The 25,204-nt window shown below is 45.4% G+C and overlaps 1 protein-coding gene and 1 pseudogene across 1 annotated transcript in view; both read left to right on the forward strand.

The window, feature by feature from the left end:
* The window catches only part of LRP10 (LDL receptor related protein 10), a 296,483-nt gene that overhangs the window by 174,320 nt on the left and 96,959 nt on the right, over positions 1-25,204 (forward strand). The gene's annotated exons all lie outside the window — the stretch shown is intronic.
* On the forward strand, positions 1,179-2,887 carry LOC147716704 (uncharacterized; annotated as a pseudogene).

The raw sequence follows: 25,204 nt of genomic DNA on the forward strand, positions 1-25,204 counted from the left end.
AAGTACCCAACCAGGAAGTAAAGTAGCACCAGCTACAGTAGAAAAAACCTTCACAATCGTGACTATCCTAGTCATTATGTATTAGTCCAAACTGCAGCCAATCAGGCGACAGCACCCACCAGAATGTTCTCCCCAGAGGCTCAGGCTCTCAGATTTTCTACCGCACGTCGTGTGAAGGGAGTCTCCCTGAGCTCTGCTCAGTTTTCTTCAAGATTAGTTAGTTTCTTCAAGTTTTTCAGATGTCTACTTCTAAATCCCTGTTCAGGGCCTGTGATTCTTGTGGGAAGCAAAGGCTATTCAAAGAAGATCCCCACAAAAAATGTTTATATTGCCTTTATCCTGACCATAAGGTAGAGGAGTGCAAGATCTGCCGGACCTTCCCCCCTAAGACCATCAGGGACAGAGAAGGACGACTGCTATTGTGGCTTAACAGACTCAAGGACAAGGAGGACCCTTTGTCTGAGGTAGGAAGCATTGCCTCTGGTTCTTCACTAATTTCTATTAAGAGGAAGGCTGAAACTGAAGTTTCATCTCCAAGGGCGAAGGTGACAAAGAAGGCCCAATCCTCTCTGGATATTTCTGGGCCTAGTGATTCAAAAAAGACTCTTCCACCTGTTAAGATGGATAGTACGCCCTCTAAGAAGTCTGGGAAATCTGCAGTTCCCAAGAAATCTTCAAAGTCTGTGCCTCCTCAGTTGCCACCTTTTACAATTTCAACGTCAAAAAAGGATTGTGTTTCCTCTCCTGTGGCCACGTCTACCACCTGCACTATGACTTTCTCCTCACCGAAGCCGGCTCTAGTGATGTCTTCGGCCTCATCGCCTACGCTGGTTCATGTGCAGATCAGGCCTATCTCGTCGTCGACTATAGTCCCGTCGACGGCGGCTAAGGTACCGTCGACGAGCTCCTCGTCTACGAATCTGATGTCGACGGTTGGCTCCCCGTCGACTAAGAAAATTTCGCCGTCGACGAAGCTCTCGCCGATGAAGTTACCGTCGACGATGAAATCCTCGTCGACTATGAAATCCACGTCGACGAAGCTACCGTCGACGACCTCGACGACGTCCCCGTCGACGACGTTAACGTCGTCAACCTAGTCGACGAAGAAATCCTCATCGACGATGAAATCCACGTTGACTAAGCTACCGTCGACTACCTCGACGACGTCCCCGTCGACGATGGTACCGTCGACGAGGCAAACAATTCAGCAGCAAAAGGCAGGTTAATCGGCGACGGAGGAGATCCCATCGACGCCACCACTGTCAAGCTGCACTACCTTACAAGTCTGGTCAGCACAGTCATCGGGGATACCGTTACCATCACCTGCAACTACAGCTACGCTGTTGAAGAAAAGGGCTACTAATGAGGCGATTCCTTCTACGCTAGTAGTGCCAGAGAAACTTTTGGATTCGGATGAGGAAGGATCCTATGAAGATGAAAACTTTGGAGCGGCCAGAAGTCCGTCTGACCTCCAAATTAAGATTCAAGATGATATGGAGGAAGAAATGCATGAAACGGAGCCTTTGTCACATGAGGACAGGCCTGCTCCCGGCATACAAATGCCTGAGGAATTATTTCGCAATCTACAGTACATACTCAGCGACTATTGTAGGCGTTTCCCACCTTCAGAGTCAGGTGACTCTCAGGTATCTACACCAAGACCTAAAATAGCGACGCCGCTTTCAAAGCAGGCACAGCCAGTTGTTTCTGTGACGTTGGAGGAAGGACGTCCAGCATTGTCTGCGTCACAAGTCACAGCTCCTCAAACAGGAGATGAAGAGTACTCAGATCATGAGGAGCAGGAAGAAGGAGAATTAGACAATATGTCAGAATCGTCGGAGTATGAGGATTACAATGCAAACACGCCCTCTCCGGCAGAACCTACTACATCAGAGTCACCTCCTGTGGACATTGCCTCATTCCACAAGATCATGGATAGAGCAACAAAGAGGTTAATGATAACTATGGAGTCAAAACAAGAAGACTGCTTCTTGTATGACTTCAAGCCTACGCCACAAAAACAGAGTTGGACCATTCCAATCATAGAATTCATATGGAATGAAGGACTGAAGATCATGTCCAAGCCAAATTCTTTGCCAGCAGTGCTCCTGAGAGTGGATAAAAAATATAGGGCGACAAATTCATCTCCAGCGTGCCTCATTGGACAAGCGAAAGCAGACTCTGTGGTAGCGCAGGCAGCGCAAAAGAGGTCTTCTAACCCAACATCTCAGGTCTCTGTTCCGCCAGACAAAGACGGTAGACGTCTAGATTCTATCGGGAAAAAAGTTTCTACAATTGCAGCTACAACTATTAGAGCCGCTAACTCTCTAGCCATATTAGGGAGATACGATAGGCAGATGTGGTCGGACATCTCGCCGTATGTGGACAAACTCCCCGAGCCAGATCGAGCTGAAGCAAAGAAGATCCTTCAGGAAGGAGAGTGCGTCTCGTCTGAGATGATTGATGCTGCAGTGGACGTTGCTGCCACAGGTTTTCGTCAGCTAGCGGGTGCAGCTGTTCTCAGGAGGCAAGGATGGTTGAAGGCAACATCCTTTCGGCAGGAGGTCCAAACAAGGATTATAGATATGGCATTTGATGGAGAGTATTTATTTAGAAAGCATGTTGATGATGCTCTAGAAGCCATCAAGAAGGATACTGAGCACGTTCGCTGGGCACTTTACAATACAGGAAGTCTTCCTTTCGTGGAGCAAAAGGAAGAGGGAATTTCTCTAATAGAGGAGGCTATAACCAACAGCGCTCCTATACTTCCGCCCAGGGAAACCAAAGATACCAGCCATATCGTCAACAGACTTACGGACAGAGAAAAGGAAATTTTTCTCAGTCTCGAGGAAAATCCAACTATCGCGGAAGAGACAATAAGAAGTGAGAAACTCATCCTGCCGCCACTTTGTCCCAACCCGAACCAAATTGGAGGAAAAATATCCCAAAATTACTTAAATTTGTCCAAGATTACCACAGACAAGTGGGTTCTGGATGTGGTAGCCAGAGGTCACATTTTGGAATTAGTAAAAACTCCTCCAAACTTCCCCCACCCAAGAGGACCGCCTCCAGCACATCTCAAGGAGCTGTTTGCCCAGATCAACACTATGATTCGGAAGGGAGCAATAGAAAGGGTACCTCATCATCAGAAAGGAAAAGGCTTCTACTCAAGATTTTTCCTTATTCGCAAGAAGTCGGGGGAATGGCGACCCATCCTCGACCTGCGTGCCCTAAACAAATTTCTCAAAAAACTGTCATTCAGGATGCTGACACTTCAAGAAATCCTCCAATTTCTTTCAGCGGGAGAGTATATGGCAACACTCGACCTTCAGGATGCACACTTCCAATTTTTCCCAGGCACCGGAAGTTTCTAAGGTTCAGAGTGGCTGGCAGGGACTTCCAGTTCAAAGTCTTCCCTTTGGACTGCGCTTAGCCCCCAGAGTGTTCACGAAGATACTGGCCCCGGTGGGAGCCCACCTTCGATTGCAGTCGATACAGATATATCCATATCTAGACGATTGCCTTATCAAGGCCAGTTCTTTCGACATGGTAAAAACTCACATTCAAAAAACTGTCACTGATGCAAAGCCTGGGTTTCTCAGTGAACTTCGAGAAATCGCACCTCACGCCAGCAAGGAAAAAGACTTTCTTGGGAGCGACACTGGACACCAAGCTCGCCCAAGTATTTATCTCAAAGGAGAGACAGGAAAAGATACAACGGTTGGCTGCGGCACTGTTGTTAAAAAGGTGCGTTTCAGTGCGCATGTTCAAGTCCTTAATCGGGATGATTTCTTCCTGTATTCTTCTCACCCCAACTGTCTTCTTCGGATGAGGCCCTTGCAAGAGGAGCTCAGTCGCCAGTGGTTACAGGTGTCGGGGTCCTTCGAGGATATCATACAAATAAAACCTCGAATGCGAGAAGCGATTCAATGGTGGAGTCAAGGTTGCAACATACAAGTGGGATGCTCTTTCCTCACGGAAGTGCCCAGGTTCATAGTGACGACAGACGCTTCAATGACAGGCTGGGGGGCACACCTCCAAGGCATGACGGTCAGCGGAAAATGGAACAAAATCCAAATGAGATGGCACATAAACAGGCTAGAATTGCACGCCATCTTTCTAGCCCTGAAGTCCTTTCAGGCGACCCTAGAAGGCGCCACAGTCTTGATTCGGACAGACAACACCACCTGCATGCATTATCTAAACATGCAGGGTGGCACAAGATCAGCCCGGCTGTCGCAACAGGCACAAGAGATTTGGAGTTGGGCCCTGACTCACAATATCCATCTGTCAGCTGTCCATGTCCCGGGAATCGCGAATGTGTTAGCGGACTCTCGCAGCAGGTCCAGAGGCTGCACTCACGAGTGGGAACTACATCAACCATCTCTAGACCGCATCTTTCAGACTTGGGGGCATCCGGATCTGGACTTGTTTGCGACGCACCAGAACCGGAAATGCCCATACTTTGCAAGCTGGGTTCCCCACAAGGACTCGTGCGGGGATGCCCTTTCGATGAATTGGAATCAAATATTCGCTTACGCTTTTCCACCGCTACCTCTGATCCCGAAAGTCATCAAGAAGATGAAGAAGCAGCCATGCCGGTTGATACTGATTGCTCCACGATGGCCCCGGCAATACTGGTTCACCGAGCTACTCCTTCTCTCGGAATGCAACCATATCCAACTTCCTCACATTCCGAATCTTCTCTCCACCCAGAAGGGCAGGGTGTACCATCCGAACCCGAACTCGCTGAAATTGTCAGCTTGGCTCCTCAGCACATGGAATTTGCACACTTAAACATTCCACAGGATTGCCAGGAGGTACTGGCGAAAGCCAGAGCTCCATCTGCGATCAAGACCTACAAATTTAAGTGGAGGCGTTTCTGTGCATGGTGCCAGTCTAATGGTCTTCATCCCATTCATGCCAAACCAGAGCAAATTCTTCCCTTCTTTTTGCACTTGGCCAGATTGGGTTTGGCGCATTCTACTCTTAAAGTCTTCCTGGCTGCCATTTCTAGATTTCGTCAAGATGGATCAAATTCTTTGTTTTCCGTGCGGATCATACAGCAATTTTTCAAAGGATTGTTTTGTATGTTTCCGCCTGTGCGGAAACCTCCTCCTACATGGCATCTGAATGTCGTACTAACTCAGCTCATGCGTCACCCTTTCGAGCCGATCCATAAGGTGGACCTGAAATTTTTAACATGGAAAGTGTCATTGTTACTCGCTTTAAGCTAGAAGGGTTAGCGATATTCAGGCATTTACATCTAGATCGCCTTTCATCCAATTCACCACGGACTCGGTAGTACTACGTACTAATCCAACGTACATGCCAAAAGTGTCTTTGGATTTTCATCTGAATGAGCCGGTTGTCCTCAAGACATTCTTTCCAACCCCACAGTCTCCGGCTGAACGAGCACTGCATTCGTTGGATATTAGAAGATGTCTTTAGTTTTACCTATCAAGAACCTCTGCCATCCGCAAGACAGACCAACTGTTCGTGGCTTATGGCCGGCAGCGCCAGGGCTGTGCAGTTTCAAAACAGACCATTGCTAGATGGGTCTCCTCTACAATTGGACTTTGTCAACAGCAGGCCGGTAGACCCTTACAGGCCTTGCCAAGAGCACATTCTACAAGGGCGGTTAGCTCTACCACTGCCCTTTTTGCTGGTGTGCCTCTTCGACAGATCTGCAGAGCTGCTACATGGTCTAGCAGACACACCTTTACTATTATTGGGACTACAGAGACTTTAATCTGCCACTTCTGATGAGGACAACGAGGATTCCGTCACCTCATAGGAGAGGTCAAAGGGAGAAGTCGCGCCAGGAGCCTCCATAGGGTGGGCAAAAAAGACTCACCTTGAGTCTTTATAAGGCACTTCTCACAAAGAGGCAATTGGAAAAAACTTCTTCAGAGGCTGATCCTACAACTCCCTTTTCATCCCTGACACTACATCAGGGAAATCCTCTTAACCTGACATTAGGAGTCTATAACAAAACTCCATGTCTACTATTACTGCCTCACCAATGTGGACCTCATCTACTATGGTCTCGTCTACGATGGTCTCATCTACGACGGTCGTCGACGACCGCCTCATCTAAGACTGTCGTCGACGACGGCCTCATCTACGACGGTCGTCGACGACGGCCTCATCTATGACGGTCGTCGACGACAGCCTCACCTAAGACGGTCGTCGACGACGGCCACATCTACGACGGTCGTCGACGACGGCCTCATCTATGACGCTCGTCGACAACGGCCTCATCTACGACGCTCATCGACGACGGCCTCATCTACGACGGTCGTAGACTACGACGGCCTCATCTACGACGGTCGTAGACTACGACGGCCTCATCTACGACGGTCGTAGACTACGACGGCCTCATCTACGACGGTCGTAGACTACGACGGCCTCATCTACGACGGTCGTAGACTACGACGGCCTCATCTACGACGGTCGTAGACTACGACGGCCTCATCTACGACGGTCGTAGACTACGACGGCCTCATCTATGACGGTCGTAGACTACGACGGCCTCATCTATGACGGTCGTAGACTACGACGGCCTCATCTATGACGGTCGTAGACTACGACGGCCTTATCTACGACGGTCGTAGACTACGGCGGCCTCATCTACGACGGTCGTAGACTACGGCGGCCTCATCTACGACGGTCGTAGACTACGACGGCCTCATCTACGACGGTCGTAGACTACGATGCCCTCATCTACGACGTCGTAGACTACGACGCCCTCATCTACGACGTCGTAGACTACGACGTCCTCATCTACGATGGCCTCATCTACGACGGTCGTAGACTACGACTGCCTCATCTACGACGGTCGTCTGACAGCCTTTTCAATGAAGCCTCATCTATGAATGACATCACCTATGTTAACCTCATCTATGATGCTATTGTCTATGACTGTCATCTGACAGCCTCATCATCCACCAATGGCCTCATCTACGAATGGCCTCATCTACGGATGCCCTCATCTAAGATGGCATTGTCTATGACTGTCGTCTATGACAGCCTCATCTAGGATGGTTGGTCATGACGGTTATCTATGATGACGTTCTAGTCTGCAATAGCCTCGCCTTCATAACCATGTCTACGACAGCAAAGTCTATGATGAGATTGTCTACGATGGCCTCATCTATGACAGCATCCTGTAAATTTTTTAATGCAACGGGCAGCAGATAGATTTCACCTGCCAGTTAGTCAAACAGACAGAATATTTCCTTCATGATTTCAAGGAAGAATCCAGTAAGATCACAAGAGTGGTACCTATACTAGACTAAGTCTATTCCAGCAGTGCTTCCGCACATAGAAAAGAAATAATGTGCACCTGCTAACAGTCCATCCTTACTGTTCCGCTTTTGTTTGGGGGGCCTGAATAGCTAAGGGGAATATTTTATTTAGGCACACTGACACTTGAACACCTCCTGCAATCCCTCTGCCGGCACAACCGCTTTTGCCGAGACTCGGCCGCGGTGGGCGCCATCTTGAGTCAGGCGGGGACAGCGCTCTAGTCGCGCCGTCCTCCCGCCTTCTTCTCTTTCTATAACATGTGCAAACCGGCCAGACGGCGCAGCGGGCTGGCGCAGCGGGCGCGCCGGACACGCGCCGAAGCCGCGCCTAAGCCAAGCCCGTCTGCGCCCGTCCGCGACCGGACTGTGCCGGGCGCAGGGCATGCTGCCCAGCTTCCCCCTACATTCAGGTACAATAGAAAAGATTTACTTGCCCTACGTTCACATACAGTTATTCACTATGCCGATTGCCCCCCCATCGACCCCCTATCCTGTCCAGTCTCATGTTCACATTGTAAATGGACACCCCCTGTTTTAACCTCTGAAGAATCTCACCCACCCTCCACCCTTAATACGTATCCCACTTACTTCAAGGGAGGTCTCATCAATGCTAGATCTCTCGCATGCCACAGTCAAGACATATTCGACTTAATATCCGACCACAATTTAGATGCCCTCTTTATCACCGAAACGTGGCTTAATGACTCATCCAATCCTGACTTGGCTACTGCCCTCCCTCCTGATTTTACTCTTTTTAGACGGGACAGACCGCTTGGACGAGGCGGTGGGATAGCATTTGCAATAAAAAAAACTTTCCCCTGCCACATATTCGACCTAGAACATCTCAAAGAAAGTGAGGGTTTAGGCTTCTCTATCAAAATGAATGCTGTTACTTCCTTTTCGGGGGGACTTCTATACCGTCCTCCTGGGAATGCCACCCCTTTTCTTGATTCATTAGATGAGGCCCTGGGAACACTTACTTTGCGCTATCCCCATTTCACCTTATTAGGAGATATGAATTTGCACTTGGAGTCTTGTGTGGACCCCCACGCCATTTCCTTCCAACACTCATTAAACATCTTCGGACTAACCCAACATGTCACTGCGCCCACCCATCTCGCAGGTCATACCCTTGACGGTATTTGCTCTAATCTTACGTCCCTTACCACGTCCCCTCCAATACCACAAATTTGGACGGATCATTTCTTTATTCCGTTTGACATTATGACACAAGTTCACACTCTGTCCAGCAAGATACACCCCCCCCCCCCTCCCCCTTCACAGTCAACTGGAGGAAAGTGTTGGAACACATTAAGCTGGACTCTCAACCTTTACCCAAATCCCCGAAACCTACTGGAGATGTAATAGCCGACTCTCATAATTTCCATACATGGATGGATCAAATTGTCTCGGCGAACTCCGTACCTAAAAACCAACATGTGAAACAGCATAAAAGAAAACCCAATGCTCCCTGGTTTACCCAGGCCCTCTCCGACAGCCATCTTCTATGTAGAAGACTAGAAAGAAAATGGAGAAAAACGTACGATGATGCCACAAGGGCACTTTATGTCCAACAAAGGAAACTATATTTCTCTAACATAAAAACGGCTAAAAAGGAACACTTTACTAAAGCCATAAATGAGGCCCATCAAAAACAAAAAACTATCTTTAAGTTAGTTAAGTCCTTCACCCATCCTAAAACTCTCACGCTCGAAATCCCCCCTCTGCAAGCCTGTGCAATCAAATCGCAGACTTCTTCGTTGAGAAAATTGTTAGCATTCAGAAAGACTTCCCTTCTCCTCGGACCACACCTCACGTGGAAACAGACAATTATCCCCCTCTCTCTAACTTCAAGCCTGTCTCCTTTCAACAAACTCGCAAGGCTATCCTGGCATTCAAATCAGGAGCCCCTACTGACCCCTGCCCTCCCAGCATTTTGCACCATTTGATTGATACTGTTAACCCTTATATCAACATCATCATCAATGAATCTCTTGAGTCCGGGATAGTGCCTAATGACTGGAAGAAGGCCATAGTGAAGCCTCTGATGAAGAAGCCGAACAAATCCCCCACCGACCTGACCAACATGCGCCCCATTTCCTTACTTCCCTTCCTTGGTAAGATCACGGAACAACTAGTATATGAAGAGCTAAAAACTTTCGTTCAGATTGGTAACATCTTACATCCGCAGCAGTCGGGTTTTCGTTCCGGCCATTCAACCGAAACAGCCCTTATAGAACTAGCTGATTCCATCAAGTTCCCACAGGATGAGGGCAGGCAGGCCGTCCTCATCCTGCTTGACCTAACAGCAGCGTTCGACACCATCTCGCATGTCATCCTTATCAACAGACTGCGAGAGATTGGCGTGACAGACACAGTTCTAGCTTGGTTTACATCTTTCCTATCTAATAGGTCCCAAACTGTGTCCCTGGGCCCCTATCTATCCAGCGAGAAACCCATAACATCTGGAGTCCCCCAGGGGCCCATATTAAGTCCTCTCTTTTTCAACATCTATATGGCACCCCTCCTCGCTGTGATAGAATCTCATGGGATCCTTGTCACGTCATACGCTGACGACACAAAACTTGTCGTCACGATTGACAAAAAGTGTACGAACGCAAAGTTGCGTTTCCAAAATTGTCTTTCTGATGTTTTCCAGTGGCTAAACAAAAAATCATTTAAGATGTAATAGCACCAAAACTGAAATCATACCGCTGAGTAAAGATCTATCCTTCTGCCCGAAGGACTGGTGGCCCATAGGATCTGAGGCACCTCCCAGCGCCGTCTCTTCAGCACGGAACCTGGGCGTGCAATTCGACTCATCCCTCTCTTTTGACGAACATGTCAGGATCACGGCTGGACGCTGATTTGGACTTATTAAGTCCCTAAAGAAATTCTTCGACCTCCTCCCCATGGCAGCCCGAAAATCAGTCGCGATAGCTTTGATACTCTCCAGACTTGATTACTGTAATGGTTTAATGGCGGGAGTGAAAAAGTCCACCCTCAAAAAGCTGCAGAGCATACAACACGCAGCTGCTCGATTAGTGCTGGGACTTCCTAGAAGGTCATCAGCTTCAATGGCGCTAAACACCCTCCACTGGCTACCTTTACATAAAAGGATCCTCTTTAAACTCCTTCTTACCGTCTTCAGAGTTATGAAAAACTCAGGGCCCCTTTACCTTGCAAAGCGTTTTACACGCTACCACCCCTCGCGATGTCTGAGATCCTCTGGCAAAAATCTTATCACCATTCCAAGATTTAAGTACAAAACCAGGGGTGGGAAGACCTTTACTGTCCTGGCAGCCAGAGCATGAAACACTCTACCGGTCAATCTTAGACTGACGGACAGGGAGAGCATCTTCAGAAAACTTCTAAAGACATGGGTGTACCAACAATCAGACGCCTCAGTATTGGCAGCCATTTAGGTCCAGCGTCTTCATTTTTCTTTTCATCCTTTTCCACTTTCATGTACTCGTAGCACGCTATCCTAGCGCCAAAATGCTCCTTCCGGAGCGAATGTCTGCGCTCTATAAATACCCATAAATATCAAATATCAAATATTCATCCTGTCTGATAGGCCACCGTTCAGCCAGATTCAGTAATTTCACAGGCCGCCCAACAACAATCTAAAATTCCGCAACGCCTATCACCATACCGCCTGACAAGGAAGGACGTCGTCTAGACCTTATAGGCAACAAATTCTCTACTTTGGCAGCGGCTTCTATTAGAGCTGCCAATCCTCTAGCCATAATAGTCTGTTATGACCGTCAAATGTGGTCAGACATGGCGAGTCTCATTGACCTCATTCCTGAGGACAGAAGGCAGGAAGCAAGAAAGATTATTTTGGAAGGAGAACGTGCCGCATCTGAAACTATAGATTGCTCCTTGGACATCGTGAACACCAACCTCCGTCAGCTAGCAGGGGCTGCAGTGCTTAGATGCCAGGGATGGCTTAAAGCCACTACTTTCAGACCTGAGGGGCAAACAGAGATTCTAGGCATAGCCTATGATGGAGAGTTTTTGGTTTGGTAAACATTTTAATGAAACCCTCTTAGCTATAAAAATTGACACGGATACTGCACGATCATTAAGCACCCTTCAATACGGGCGCAGATCTTTCAGAGGAGCGAGAGGATACCAAAACCAACCGAATAAGCAGTATCAATCCCAGTACAGCCTTACTGCCAGACATCATAACGTCGATAGTCTACGACTAGTTTCTCCCATCAGGGTGGTCGAAAGAGATTACAGTATCAAGGCCGAGACACTAACAGAAAGCCGTGATCTTCACAGGGCTCCAACCATTTTACCCTCCTTACCCGTGGGCCCGAAGATTTCAGCATTTGTTCACATGTGACAAAAAATGACGTTAGGCCAATGGGTTCTAGACCTAGTAACAATGGCCACTCCCTGGAATTCATCAAACAGCCACCTACTACTCCACCCAGGGGCCCCCCTCCCCTCGTCTTCACAAGATTTGAGTTGTTTAAACAAAGGATATTTTATGGCTTCTCTGGATAGGGACGATGTGTATTGCCACATACCTATCCACCCCAAACAGCACAAATATCTTCACTTTCAAGTGGCTGGCACCCATTATGAGTTCAAAGTGCTCTCGTTTTGGCTGAAATCGGCACCAAGAACCTTCTCGAAATACTTGGCACCAGTGGCAGCAGCATTGAGATCTTGAGGAATACAAGTATTTCCTTATCTAGATGATTGGCTGCTCAAAGGTCCTTCAGAACACGAAACCAAGATTGCCACAGTAGAATGTACCCATCTCTTCTCTTCTCTGGGGCGGATTCTCAACCACAGCAAATCAGTTACGTCCTCTCCGAGTAATGTATTTTCTCTGAGCAAGGTTAGACACGGTCCAGAGCAACGCATTCTTGTCACCTGACCGCCAGCTGCGTCTTCAAAAATTGGCAAGGTTGATTTCAAAAAGGTCCGTTTCAGTTTGAATGATTGCTTCGCTCCTGAGGATGTGCTCTTCAGCGATACATCTCCTACCCTTGGCATGGCTCTAAATGAGACCTCTTCAGGAGGAACTGCAACTTCAATGGCAACAAACCATGGGTTCGTTCGACGATACCATCAAGGTCCAGCTGTGTATGATAAATTCTCTGCATTGGTGGTCGCAGACAGAGAATCTAACCTAGGGTCTCACGTTCCTACAGACAATTCCAGATTGAGTTTTAACGACTGATGCCTTCATGGAAGGATGGGGAGGTCATCTGCAGGAGTTGCAGAATTCAAGGAAGATGGTCTCAAAGACCAAAACAGCAGATCAACAGGCTTGAACTCCACAATGTTTTTCTGTCTCTCCAAGCATTCCTCCCGAGGATTTCGTGTTCCTCTGTGCTAGTCCAGACCGACAATACCATCAGCATCTATTATATCCAGAAGAGGCTCAGAAATTGTGGGAAGGCGTCCCATTCCACAAGATGCCCTGAGAGCCGAACACGTCAGGGCTCTCCACAATACCCTTAGCACATCTCAGTCGGACTGTCACAAGTCGAAGCTGGAAAAGAAACGGGTGAACCCAGTGTTCCAAGCTTGGGTCAAACCAGCGCTGGATCTATTTGCAATGAGAGAGAACAAGGAATGCCGTTATTATGCCAGCAGGTTCCCTCAACAGGGATCAGAGGGAATGCCCTGTCCATGCAATGGTCAGGAATTTGTGCGTACGTTTTTCCCCCAATACCATTGGTTCCGAAGGTGCTCCGCAAGATGAAGCTGGAAGGTTGCCATCTCATTCTGATTGCACCCCTTTGGCCAAGACAATATTGGTTCCAGGAACTTCTACTATTGTCTCCAGACAAGCCCATTCGCCTCCTGCAGACCAAGTTCTCCATTATTTGCTTTTTCTAGCCAAGTCTGGGCTTACTTTTTCATCGGTCAAAGTAAATCTTTCTGCTCTTTCCAGATTCAGGAAATGCTCAAAATGTCCTTTTTCTCTGCTCTTCTTCACTTGCTAAACAATTTATGAAAGGACTTTTCCGAGCCTTCCCTCCAGTGCGAGTACCCCTCAAGAGTGGGAACTCAACACTGCTAGCGCAGTTAATGAAGCGTCCATTTGAGCCGATCCATAAAGCTGATCTCAAATTCCTCACTTGAAGGTTGCCCATTTACTGGCTCTTACCTCGTCAAAAAAGGGTTAGTGAAATCCAAGCTTTCACTATAAAGGAACCCCTTTCTACATTTTGCTCGGAATTATGTAAACCTTTGAACAAATCCCAGGTTCATTCCTAGGGTACCAACACAATTTCACTTGAACGAACCGGTAAGATTAAAAGCATTCTTTACGGATCCATCCACTCCAGCTGGAAGAGCAATACACTCGCTGGATGTTGAACGCAGTTTAAAATTCTACCTACAGAAAACTAAGGATATCAGACAATCCAACCAGCTGTTCGTGGCTTATGGTCAAGCAACTCTTGGAAATGCTGTAACAAAGGCAACAATAGCCAGATGGCTGGCATCTGCTATTCATTCCTGCCATGACAAGGCTAACAAACCTTTGCAGAGGAAAGTCAAAGCTCATTCGACAAGAACAGTATCCACGTCAACGGCTTTGTTTGCTAGAGTAACTCCGGAAAATATGTTGTGCTGCAACATGGAAAAATGTCCACACTTTCACAGACATTACTGCCTTCAGTCTACATGTCAAGAGGATTCGGCAGTTGGACAGGCTGTCCTACGCCACCTTTTTCTTTGACACCAGTTTCAGGTACCCTTTGGTTTTTTAAATATTATCTATGATTGTCATTATTCATGATATACATTAGTTTATGCAATTTATAACACGTTCTTTATATTTATATGTACTTTCGTATATATAATATGTGTATAAGGCTTACATATTCATGTATGGACATTGCTATGCACGTCTCTTTAGTTCTTCTAACTCATGTTTTAACTTTGAAGGTTTGCATTTTCAAACCTCTGTTAACAAATTATGGATGCAACTGGGAGTTTATCAGCACAAGTCTTTCACCATCCGCAACCGACTGTATTCTTGGTATACTGCTTGCTACTCTGATTCAGGCTTGTGAATCTATGAAAGATACCCCAATACTGGATAAGAAAACAAGTTACTTACCTGTAACTATGGTTATCCAGTATTGGTATCTTTCATAGATTCACATGCACCCACCCTCCTCCCCGGAGAGTCAGTTCTCTGTTTTGGGATACTTATTTCCCACTTGTACTAACGAAAATCTGAGGAGAATTGGCTCTGCAGAGAGGGTTTTAGAGGGTGCTGATGGCTGATTGGTTGTGACCACATTTTTGGTTCTTTTAGCATAATGATGTAGATAGGGCTACTAAGATCTAGGCCTCAGGCCTTTTCTTTTGGGCCTACTACTGTGATTTACCTTTTGGCGCTGCTTTTTTATTTACCGTGGGACTCCCGCCTCGGGGACAGGGAATGATTCTGGCATGTGAATCTATGAAAGATACCAATACTGGATAACCGTAGTTACAGGTAAGTAACTTGTTTTCTTCCCTCATCTGGATATACCCCAGACTAGCCAATTTTATGTCTGCCATTTCAGGAGTTTAACGCTCTAGCGTTTTACGACGCACAACGTGAGCACTTGTACGTCCTCACAGGTGTTTCTTAATCGGTCACGCCAGCGAGAGTATGGTGTGTACATATATGTTGTACTTCTTATTTTCTGAAAACACTACAAATCGTACGTGGTAACCGTTGCTCAGTAAATGTGCTGCTGATAACCACAGACGCGGTGTGTGTGAGACTATATGTTGTATGTCTAATTTGATGACAAACATTTCGCTTGTGATTTAATTAACTCACTAGATGTGCCACGGGTAACCATAAACTAATGTGTAGACAAGTCATTATTGGTCTGTCTCTTCAACCAGTAGGTGCACACATAGCATATTGGAAAACGCCCATTCACAGTGGCAATCCCAACATGGGAGAGTTTATTTATTGTTCCTTTTCTTTCTTTTAGAAATTCTAAGAATACAAGTCCAGGTGCTATTAACTCTTTATGCACCTATGTGAGCCCTCGCGAATGATGCACTTTGAAAGTTATGAGTAGTAGAACAGCTGTAGGAGTGGTACTAAGTATCAGACCTTTAATCCGCTAGGTCCTGGAGAATAACCGAGAAGGGTAGGCTAGAAACATGTCGACCATTAGGTATTCAGAACGTTAATTCCATGAAACCTAATCTTTTCCCCTGTTTTTAACCATACTTACTAGGGGTCGGAATAAAGTAGAATTACCCACTAGCCATTTATTTTTAAATAACCCCTTCCTTTACTTCACTCCTCCCCTGAATATTAACCAGCCTCTCAGTCAAAAACGCAGTGCTCCCTCGTAGTTCGTCTGGTCTCCGCGCACCCCGTTCCGTAGTGGAACGGTAAGGACCCTATGATGAAGTATGCCACCAATGGGTAACCGTGGTGGGTGAGGGTTTTACGAAAAACATTGTTTTTCCCATGCAAAGGAACAATAATTTCTCAGTTTTTCCGTATAATACTGGCCTTGCAGGGTGGTGCCAGCATGTATCCACTTAGCCCCCCCACCTCCCCACCCTCCTCCCCCTCCGACACATTCATTTTTGTTAGGCACAGTGTGATTAAGTGATTTGCCCAGAATCCTAGGATGTTGAGTGTCATTGCCGAAACTCAAACCTGGTTTCCCAGTTTTTAGATCTACCGCCCCAGCCTTCATGCTATCCTTCTTGTTGCTTCCTCTGAAGCAACTTCCTTCCACTGCCAAGCCATGCTCTCAATCAGGGGTTTATATAGCGCGGCTCCTCATCCGTAAGGGTCTCAGGGCACCGGGGTTGCTGATCGTCTGGGCACAGGGGTTCATTTGAAGAGCCAGGTCTTGAGATCCTTTCTGAATTGGGTCCGCGACTGGGAGTACCTGAGGTGGACAGCAATCTGGCTTGTGCCTTGATTCTGGGGTCCTTGTTGTGCCGAACAAAGGTGCCATAGAGATGGTGCCTCTGGATAAGAAGCACAGGGTTCTACTCCCTTTACTACATGATACCTAAGAAGGACAGAGATTTGCCTTCTGAACCAGTTTGTTCAGCAGTACAAGTTTAGAATGATCTCTCTGTACTAAGTCTTACTGGTGTTGAAAAGTGGTACGGCATGACATCCCTAGATATTCAAATGCCTACACTTAAATCTTCAACTTCTGCCTTACCGGAGGTTCACATGGATCCCAACCTTAACTGTTAATAGTTTTGCTGCATTGGCCTACTTGTGGCAGCTACATTGATTCGTCTCACATTTGTCTTTTCATGTTTGGACAATTGGCTAGTGAAGAAGTCCTGGTTTTCATCTGGGAACATCTTGGTTCTTGATGACTCTTCTCCACAACTACGGTTTTACCAGCAGCGCCCACATGTCCCACATCACTACAGTTCAGAGGTTGACCTTCCCAGGTGTGGTGCTGGACATTATCTGCATCAAGGCCTTTCCTCCTTTGAGTATCATGGATATAAAGAGATAATTTGTCATGGCCTCATACATCCTGTTCGTTCCACAGGCCAGGTGAGATAGCAGTGGTTCCAACACCAAAGGAGTTTCTGATCTTAGGTGCAGAACCGGAGTTGGGAGCTAGAACAGCTCTGGCAAAAATGCCCAAACCAGCCCTTCTCCCATTGTCTCCTTGCACTAGCTCTCTTTCCATCTATTCTCCATCTCTTTTCTCCCAATCTTATCACTTTCTCTGTACCTTTCCCCATCCTTCTTCTGTACCTTTCCACTTCCGTTTTGAAGCCTCCCCCTGCCGATTGCAATTGACCTCAGGTAGCCTGGGAAAGTGACCGGTACCCATAGCGGACCTAGGCTTTAAAAACTGGCCCCCTGGTTGATTGGAAGATCTGGACACAAGCAGGTCCAGATAGGCCTTTCTGTCAGTCCTCTCTGACCTCAGCCACTGGATGGAGATCTCTAACCTCAGGTAGACTATCTCTTCAGCCCATTACAAGCAGAGGCTAACATGACATAACACTAATGCCTCCTCACTGACTGGGAAGCCGAACTAGACATCATGATAATGCATAGCTTTGACCTACATTAGAGCAGCCTATGCTTGTAATTTTGTAAAGCTACAGGGATGTCTGCTATGCCATATTTAGGGGTGTGGCGTGTTCCATAAGTGACCACAGTAGACCTGGTTGTAAATTTCTAATCCTAATCCAGGTCTTTTCACCTATTCTTACAGATACTCAAATTTAGGAAAATCCCTTATGTATCGTTTGTATGGCATATGAGAAATTCAATGATGGTTTGACTGCACAAATAGTGTTCGGTCGATGAGACTAAATAACTTAGTGATATTCAACCTCAGTACTGAAGAAACCCATATGACCTATTTTGGCAATACTTAATGGCTGAAACTTGTGAGCCATAGTTGTTGGAGCACATTGCATAGTCCGAGGGCAACACCTCGTTGTTAACGTTGCCAAAGGTACAGTGAAACCTGCAGACAATTTGTATTTGAGATCCCTCTGAACCCCCTAGTCAATAGCGCAGAGACATCCTAGAGTGAGGGCCAAATGATGATGCATGCCACCTGCGGAACTGGTAGGTGAAGGTCATTTTAAAAACTATCAAGGTATGCCCCCCACCCTATAATTTTAGAGGGGCCAGATGTGTTAAGCCGTATTAGTCCTAAAGTTGACCATTATAACCTGGGTCGCTAAAGACAGGTCATAGCATTAAGAGCTGCTTTCTTGGGTTCAGACTATGTGTTAGAAAGCGATTTGCTTGTTGCAGTGGGCACAGCAATGGAGAATATTTACTATAGAGGCCGATCTGGCAGAGTTCCTGAACGTGTGAACATATAATCTTGCCTCTTGCTGGATGATTATGAGTGGGAGTTGTAATCTGAAATGACGGAAGTGATCTGCAGATTTAGGTGTGAACCAGAACTGGAAGTGCTCTAATTATCCAGTATTGGGGTATATTTCATAGATTCACACATTCATAGAAATACGTACAACATCCCTTGAGACCGGCTGACACCTGTAGGCATCCCCTGGGAACACCTAAAATAAAGTGTATGGTACAGAAATAAAAAGTTACTTACCTGTAACTATAGTTGTCCAGTATTGGTTTCTTTCATAGATTCACATGCCTGAATCATTCCCTGTTGTGGTAGTGGGAGTCCCACGGTACATAAATGACAAAGTAGTATTTCCATAGGCTATTATGGTAGCAACCACATACTCTATAGCCTATTAGTCTCCTTTTAAACAAGCATTTGCAATGCAATAGGTCTCGCATTAGGAAAGTTTGAGCTATTGGTATTGTAAATGACACATTTTTTATTTGTTTTGTTTTTGAAAATAGCGAAATTAATAGCTTTGTCATTTACAATGCCAACAGTTATAACTTTTGCAAATGTGACACCTATGGCATTTGTAATGTAATGTGTGTTGTATTGACGTGACTTACATGTATTGATATTACAAATAACAATGGCTTCTAATTTTTTTAATAATTAATACTTCAATAAAAGTTACTGCAATTTATAATGGCAATAGCTTAAACTTTTGTAAACAACTTTTGTGAAGATTATGTTCAGTGTATTTTATTGTGATGAAAATCCAAGAGCAGAAGTGAAATATTAAAATCCAGTGCCAACTTTAAACAGAGCCACTAGCTTTAAAGCGTGGAAAAGGTGCACAACTTAAACTTGCATTCTTCTAAGTAAAAACGTGAGTACCACTGGTACCTGTTGGTAAAATTAGGTCAGCCCTAAATGTGGGTCTCTCAGTTACTACCTATTTCCTTCCTCAGAACGTCTCTTCTGTGCCAACACTTGGCCTGGAGGTGCAGGTGGCTGTTTAAGGGCCTCTTGTAATCAGTTCACCTCAGTCTATAGTACGACAGCAAGAAGGAAGGTTCCAGAAGTAGGTTGAAAGAGTAGATTATCGAGCAGAAGAGTGAAATAAAAGAGAGACCAAAATGATCGATAGAAGAGGAAATTAAGATAATGTTATAGAAAAGAGAGTGGAGATTGGGGGCGAGAGAGAAAAAGAGAAAAATCAGTATCAAATCACTGCCACCCGAATTGAGCAGGACGGATGAATCACAGAACCTGAACTGCCCTAGTAGCTTCCAGAATAGGTGTGATGCACATTTGAGGGCAGGATGATGAGCAGGCACTGGTGAGTACTGTGAGGGGCTAATACAGAAGCTCAGTGAGAAGAGCTGAAAGATATGGGCATTGTGAGCGAATGGGTCTGATATACAGCTTGGGAAGTGGACAGAAATGTGCAGGTTGAGGAGCCGGTGAGTATTATGGCGAGAGGAACTGTGGGCACAAGAAGGATCCTTCACTTGGAAGTAGTGACAATCTGGCACTTGTAGGTAGCATCAGCAGCCGGTACATTTGAGTAGTGAGAGGAACAGGCGCCGGTGGGTTATGTGGCAGATGGCTCTGGAGGGAACTTTGGGAAGTCTGGTCTGGTCAGTAGTGCTAGGCATGTGCAACGGTGAGAAGTCTTGTGGGTAGCATCAGTCTCTGCACTGGTAGGCACTGGAAGTAGCACACAATAGTGAGCAGCTTGCTGAGCTGTCACCAGGTTGCAGGCTACAGAGCTGTCACAGGTGGACGGAAGGACTGGCACTAATGGGAGGTTAATGAACTGGTGGTCAAGTGAGGAGCTCACACAGGTGGGCAGAGGGAGGGCCTAGCAGTGGCTGGAAGTATGAGGAGCAGGAAACGGACAGCAGTGTGAGGAGCTGGACCGAAAAGAAGAATGAGGCGAGGGTAGTGGTAAGAAGAGTGAGTGGGTAGCACTGGTGAGCAGAGTGAGGAGCTGGCACTGGTGCAAAGTGTAAGAAGCTGGCAGTGATGTGCACACAGCAATACCACTGATAACTACTGAGGAGCTGGCACTGTTGATGGGTTTGTGGAGCTGGCACTTGAGGGCAAGGAGAGGCACTGACTGGGAGATACCAGAGATCATGAACTGGCTTGGCTCCCAATTCAGCAGCATGTAAGATGGGACCCCCTCAGAGAAACAAGTTATGGCCAAGGAACAGAGGGGAACGAAAACACATCACTGTAAACAGGTTGTTCCTTCAATGGCCCTGCATTACACAGTCGGTATACATCCAATTATTGAAGTTAGGTGACAAAGAGATTCTAAACACTGATTATTCAAAAATATATATACTTTATTTTTCTTTTTTTCTTTTCGTATACTTTTTTTTAAATTGAAAAATTATTTCATAAAAAGTTCATTTTTTCAGAAGAGAAGAATATTTTTTCTAAATACATATAAACATTTATAACAAAAATATTTTAAATATATACAAAATTAATAAACACACAATATATATATAAGAAACACATCACCTGATATCTAACATACACTGCAAAATGCATACATACTCGCACCCACACCACAGTCAAACCACATCCACAAAAGAACAGGGAGGAACTAAATTATAGTTGGCAAGAACTGAAATGCCAATTCTGGGGCCTCAAGATGTAATTGTAGGCCGTTGTAACAGGTCGACGTACGTTTCGGTGGGTCTAAGCCACCTTCCTCAGGACCTTATTCATCACACTTAATAGATATCAGGGAATAGAATGAAAACAAAACAGGGGTTGGAGGATCTAGGGGAATTTAAAGACCTGCCTAGGTTCAAGTCCCCTTGCACATTAGTAAAATACAAAAGAACCTAGGGGTCTAGAGTCATACCAATTCTATGCTCTCTCAGGACTGTATTTCTTAATTCTGTCTACATAGTACAAAAGTGAATAATATACCAGTCCTTATTAGTTGTGTGCAAACCAACGCAAAAGACCACTAGCAACGGTAGGTGAGACCCAAGATCCAGATAATGGATTACCATCAAAGTTCTTGTTAGTGATCTAATTTTATCATCTGGCCATCCACAGTACAGGGCTGGAACGTCTCTAGATCATTTGAGACTAATTCCAGTGCCGTCTGGTAGGACTGGGGTCAGACCCACAGTCACATGTCGACCATGCGTGGGATCACTAAATGGAAAAAGTGCAGTGCAAAATGTGACGATGTGAAGAAGTGATATTAAAAAGAATAGAGGAATTACAGTAAGAAAACTTTAATGTCTGTAATTCTCTTTCTATTAAAAACCAGAACAGTGCAACATCACAGTATAAACAAATAACTGTTAAGGGGCCAACATGTTTCTGCCTCGGCTGGGATTCACTCCCTAGGCTTTCATCAGGGCCTCTGTTCTTATATATAATTGCTACTGCAAGTGATAATGTGCTCTTATTTATAAACTAGCAAAACAGTGACACTATAAAGGATATAAATTCTTTTAGTCCTCCATGTCAGCTGGTGTGTCAATCACCTAAAACACAAATTGCACAGTGGTATAATTACATTGGAAATGCAACTCTTATTACTGATAAGAAAAGGACTACAAGGGTTCCATTACTCACCCTTCTTGATAGGGGAAGACACCTCACCTCACCTGGACCAAGCTCAGAGTAAGGGAGGCCACGCTCTAAGAATAAGAAAAAGAGAGGGGAACCTAGAATCAGAACCAAAAACAAAGCTGTGCTTTTCTATCTTATAAAGGTCCCCTAGGAATGTCTTAACTCAGAGGTAAAGTCTTTGCAAACTCTAACCCTCCTTGCTCACCCTAGAGCAACTGGACTGTGTACTTGAAAATGCTGTAAAGGTTGCTGTGCCTATGAATACCAGAGCTTCCTGGTCAGGTAATAAAATCAGCATAGGCATGTAGAAGGACTCACCTCTCCGTCGTTGCCCCGAACTGAATCTGAGGTTTGGGGGAGGCGATGCCTTGGAGAAGTGTCCGGTTATTTGTAGGAAAAGGAGTTGCCAATTGTCCTATTAGCACTCGTTTCCGTTCTTTTACATGTGGAAGGGGCTCGATTAGTGTCAGCCAATCGGATACTGAGAAGACTGGGCTTCGCGTTTTTTTTCGCGAGATATCCTGAAGGCTCATTTAGCTATGATTAATGTTGTTATTTCATCAAGCTGTGTGTGCCTAGCGGTTTTATCAAGTAGCAATGCGTTAAAAGATCGCTTAAACCGGGACTGGAAACGGTGTATTGTTGCTCCTTCTGTGTGAATACAATGCGTGTTCTCGCGAGAGGTGGCTACTCCCGCGAGACCTCCTTAGAACTACAGAAAACCGGGGGCTGTAGTTCATACTATACTTCCTTAGTTCCGAAAATATCGGCATGAGAAAAACAAGATTTTAAACGCTGTGAGACAGCGTATTATCATTAAAGCTGTCACACTCTGGTTGGAAAATATTTTGTGCTAATCTGGCCCTAAAAAGGGAATTATAATTAAATTACCCGAATTCCGAAATTAATAGCCAGGTATATAACCAGCCATAGATGTTATGTTTATTTCTTTGGCTGTATAGGCATCAAAGGGACAGCTAAACCTGTTCGGATAGTAGGGATGTTTGTACATTTATGGAACAAAGGAACCAAAGTCTTTCAAAGAGGAGACAAAGTCTCTCAAATAAAGTGTGAACACCTGGTGTAAGGTCTAAATTGGTACAGGGTATTATAACTCTTCTCCTGATACATCACATCATAGGTATAGATATGGTCTTTCTATATTTACTAGAATATTGGATCATAGTGTGGTCCAAGGAATGTCATCATTTAAACCTTGAGAGTCTGAGGATAATTTAAAAATCCATTTTTGTTCTTTGACAAACAAAAACTGCGATCTATCTCCAATATGTGAGGGTATGAAGGGCTTCTCCAGGACTATCCAAGAGAAGTCAGTCTCATTGTGATTGTGTTCGATGAAGTGTTTTGTGAGTTTCGAGACATTCTTCCTACAACGAAAAGCGCTTTTGTGCTCTAGCATTCTAGTGCGTACTTTTCTTGTAGTCATCCCTACATATTTCTCATGGCAGGGACATGTAATTAAATAAATTACATGTGAGGTGTTGCAATTTGTAAAGTTTTTTAAGATCCAGGGGCAGTCAGTACCTATATCGATTTGGGTTGCTTTAGTAGTTTGTGGGCAAACCGTGCAATTGCCACACGGATGGTGACCAATGACTGCTGCAGTGTCCCAGAGTGTACCAAGAGGTCTTTTAGGTGCTTCTCTAGGCCGTGTGTGTATCAGCCGATCTCGCATGTTAGTAGATCGTTTGAAGGAGAATAGAGGAGGTTCAATTTTTTCACTGCCAAAGTTTAAGATTTTCCAGTTCTGTCTCACTATACGTTGTAGCTGGTTAGATTTCGTGTTATAGGTTGTCACCAGTGTTAGTCGGTCTAGAGGTGGTTTTGCTACGCCGACTTCTAGTAGTGCCTCACGGTGGTTGTTAGCTGCCCGTTTCCAAGAGCGAGAAATCAACTTCTTGGGATAATGCCGTGCCTGAAGTTGTTTGGATAGGCCCTCGGCATGTTTTTGAAAGGTAGTGGATGTAGAGCAATTCCGACGTACCCGTAGAAATTGCCCATAGGGCAAATTGTCCCTTAGTGACTTCGGATGTTGACTCCCGTACAAAAGCAAGGAGTTTCTGGCCAGTGGTTTCTTGTAAAGCTCAGTTTCGAGGCCAGTGGTGGCAACGAAAATGGACAAATCCAGGAAAGAAATTCTTTCTTTGTTGCTTTCCACTGTAAACCTCAGAAAATGATTCTGATTATTTAACCACTGGTGGAATGCCATAATAGATTGTTGGTCCCCTCGCCAAATGACGAGGATATCATCTATGTAGCGTTTCCACCAGTGGATGTGTGACTTGAAAGGGTTGTTAGGAGTCAGTACACACTCTTGCTCAAAAGCATGGACGTATAGATTCGCCAGGCTGGGAGCAAAAATGCTCCCCATGCTGGTGCCCGAGATCTGTAAGTATATGGTGTTCTCAAATTTAAAGAAATTCTCTTTCATAGCTATTTTCGCTAAGGACATAATGAAAGGCACAGGTGTTATAGATTCCAGGTTCGCTTCTTCCAGGATCCGCATGATGGTATCAAGAGTCTCATCCTGCGGGATGGAGGTGTAGAGTGACTCTACATCTAGCGAGACCAGGACGTCAGTCTCTACATTGAATTCAATGTCTCTCTTTTTCTTATTCTTAGAGCGTGGCCTCCCTTACTCTGAGCTTCGTCCAGGTGAGGTGAGGTGTCTTCCCCTATCAAGAAGGGTGAGTAATGGAACCCTTGTAGTCCTTTTCTTATCAGTAATAAGAGTTGCATTTCCATTGTAATTATACCACTGTGCAATTTGTGTTTTAGGTGATTGACACACCAGCTGACATGGAGGACTAAAAGAATTTATATCCTTTATAGTGTCACTGTTTTGCTAGTTTATAAATAAGAGCACATTATCACTTGCAGTAGCAATTATATATAAGAACAGAGGCCCTGATGAAAGCCTAGGGAGTGAATCCCCGCCGAGGCAGAAACATGTTGGCCCCTTAACAGTTATTTGTTTATACTGTGATGTTGCACTGTTCTGGTTTTTAATAGAAAGAGAATTACAGACATTAAAGTTTTCTTACTGTAATTCCTCTATTCTTTTTAATATCACTTCTTCACATCGTCACATTTTGCACTGCACTTTTTCCATTTAGTGATCCCACGCATGGTCGACATGTGACTGTGGGTCTGACCCCAGTCCTACCAGACGGCACTGGAATTAGTCTCAAATGATCTAGAGACGTTCCAGCCCTGTACTGTGGATGGCCAGATGATAAAATTAGATCACTAACAAGAACTTTGATGGTAATCCATTATCTGGATCTTGGGTCTCACCTACCGTTGCTAGTGGTCTTTTGCGTTGGTTTGCACACAACTAATAAGGACTGGTATATTATTCACTTTTGTACTATGTAGACAGAATTAAGAAATACAGTCCTGAGAGAGCATAGAATTGGTATGACTCTAGACCCC

This window comes from Lissotriton vulgaris, chromosome 5 (assembly GCF_964263255.1).
Source record: "Lissotriton vulgaris chromosome 5, aLisVul1.2, whole genome shotgun sequence".
Classification (NCBI taxonomy): Eukaryota; Metazoa; Chordata; class Amphibia; order Caudata; family Salamandridae; genus Lissotriton; species Lissotriton vulgaris.